Source organism: Rutidosis leptorrhynchoides, chromosome 4 (genome assembly GCF_046630445.1).
Source record: "Rutidosis leptorrhynchoides isolate AG116_Rl617_1_P2 chromosome 4, CSIRO_AGI_Rlap_v1, whole genome shotgun sequence".
In the NCBI taxonomy this organism is placed as follows: domain Eukaryota; kingdom Viridiplantae; phylum Streptophyta; class Magnoliopsida; order Asterales; family Asteraceae; genus Rutidosis; species Rutidosis leptorrhynchoides.
The window spans coordinates 368,942,586-368,945,363 of record NC_092336.1 but is presented as its reverse complement, the minus strand read 5'-3'; the positions used below and the strand labels follow the sequence as shown (position 1 = coordinate 368,945,363).

General features: G+C 35.7%; 1 non-coding gene across 1 annotated transcript; it reads right to left on the bottom strand.

Annotated features, from left to right (window-relative positions):
* Window positions 1–525: 525 nt before the first annotated feature.
* Window positions 526–632, bottom strand: LOC139846129 (small nucleolar RNA R71). The gene has a single exon (XR_011758869.1). It is a non-coding gene; the product is annotated as a small nucleolar RNA R71 (small nucleolar RNA).
* Window positions 633–2,778: the final 2,146 nt, after the last annotated feature.

The following is a 2,778-nucleotide window of genomic DNA, read 5'->3' as shown; positions in this document are numbered from 1 at the left end:
CCCGAGAATATTCAGGGACAATTCCGAGATCCTGAACCATTAATCTTTCCTCCGGAACCACCAATCATTCAAACAGAGATTGTTGAGGAACCAACCATTAAATCAGAATCCTCTAGTGATTCAGATTCAACAAATTCAATAATGGAGAATCTGGAACCTCTAAGTATGGAAGACCGAATGCGAGCTAAACGTACTGGCCAAGGTCACGCAATTACTCAACCAGACATTAATGCGCCAGAATATGAAATCAAAGGACAAATCCTACACATGGTAACTAATCAATGCTAATTTAGTGGTGCGCCGAAGGAAGATCCAAATGAACATCTTCGTACATTTAATAGGATCTGTACACTATTTAAAATTCGAGAAGTGGAGGATGAACAGATTTATCTCATGTTATTTCCCTGGACTTTAAAGGGAGAAGCCAAAGATTGGTTAGAATCATTACCTGAAGGGGCGATTGATACATGGGACGTTTTAGTTGAAAAATTTCTTAAACAATTCTTTCCGGCATCTAAAGTCGTGAGACTTCAAGGAGAAATTGTTACGTTCACACAAAAGCCAAATGAAACTTTATATGAAGCATGGACCAGATTTGGAAAGTTATTAAGAGGATGTCCGCAACATGGTTTAGACACCTGTCAAATAGTACAAATATTCTACCAAGGATGCGACATCACTACATGCAAAGACATAGATATAGCAGCTGGTGGTTCCATTATGAAGAAAACCGCAACTGACGCTTACAAAATTATTGATAACACTGCTTCCCACTCACATGAGTGGCACCAAGAAAAAGATATCGTTAGATCATCTAAAGCAGCTAGAGCCGATTCTAGCCATGACTTAGATTCCATTTCCGCAAAGATAGATGCTGTCGAGAGACGAATGGAAAAGATGACTAAGGATATACACTCAATACGAATTAGTTATGAGCAGTGTGAATGACCACATTTGACAAAAGATTGTCTCAGTATTGAGCTAACAATGGAACAAAGAGAGAATGTTTCATACATAAACCAAAGGCTTGGAAATAATTATTAGAATAATTATCAACCGCCAAGACCAATCTACAATCAAAACCAGAATTATAATCGAAATGTTCCATACAACAACCAACAAGGTCCTAGTAATCAACAAGTATCCAATAATATTTACAATCAGCAAAGACCTATTTTTCAAAACAAACCACCACAAACCGATGATAAAAAGCTAAATTTAGAAGATATGATGTCGAAGCTAGTTGAATCTCAAACACAGTTTTTCACATCTCAGAAACAAACCAATGAACAAAATGCTCAAGCATTTAGAAATCAACAAGCTTCTATTCAAAATCTGGAACAAGAAGTGAGCAACCTAGCAAGGTTGATAGGTGAAAGAAAACCGGGAAGTCTACCTAGTGATACAAATGCTAACCCCCGGAATGAAACAGCTAAAGCCATTACGACAAGAAGTGGTATTACACTTAAACCATCTGAAATGCCTGTTATTCCTACTCTACAAGAACCACAATCTGATCAAGATAAGGAAAAAGAACCGGTAGTTGAAAAAGTTAATGAAGATAACACAGTTAAGGCTAAACCTTATGTTAAACCATACCAACCACCACTTCCTTACCCAAGTAAAATGAGAAAAGAGAGACTTGAAGTCGAGCAATCCAAATTCTTGGATATGTTTAAACAGATAAATGTCAATCTTCCTTTCATTGATGTGATTTCAGGAATGCCTAGATATGCTAAATTTTTGATAGATCTAATCACAAATAGAAAAAAAATGGAAGAACTCTCGGCTGTTACTATGAATGCTAATTGTTCTGCAGTACTGTAAGTTTCCCAATTCCATGTTTTCTGGGTAGTCTTGATTCAATAGAAGCATTGGCAGACTTAGGTGCTAGTATATATTTAATTCCGTATTCACTATACGCTAAACTAGACCTTGGAGAATTGAAACCAACACGAATAAGCATACAACTAGCCGATCGATCAGTAAAATATCCTAGAGGGATAATGGAGAATATGCTAGTTAAAGTTGGAACTTTAGTATTTCCAGTAGATTTTGTTATTCTGTATATGGAAGAAGATTCTCGAGTTCCTCTCATATTAGGAAGACCATTCTTAAACACAGCTAAAGCAATAATAGACGTATTTGGTAAGAAACTGACCTTAAGTATAGAGGACGAGAGTGTTACCTTTTCTGTTGATAGAGCAATGCCACAACCGCAATCTGCAGATGATACATGTTATTATATTCAAACTATAGATTCACATGCAGAATTGTTAGAAGAATTTCCAGAATTACAAGGAACAGGAGAATGTTCTTTAGGAGAAGGAACTGAACCAATTGATGAAACTGAAATGTTAGCTACACTTATGGCTAATGGATATGAACCAACAACAGAAGAAATTCAAATGCTAAAAGAAGAAGACAGATATCGATATAAATCATCGATAGAAGAACCACCGACATTAGAGTTAAAGCCATTTCCAAACCATTTGGAATATGCTTATTTACATGGTGAATCTGAATTACCTGTAATAATATCGTCTTCTCTTACTGAATATGAAAAATCTCAACTCATTTCTGTGCTAAAAGCTCATAAACCACCTATTGCAAGAAAAATTCATGATATTAAAGGAATAAGTCCTTCGTATTGCACACATAAAATCCTTATGGAAGAAGGTCATAAAACGTATGTGCAACGCCAATGAAGACTAAATCCAAATATGCAAGATGTCATTAAGAAAGAAATTATTAAACTACTTGATGCAGGTTTAATTT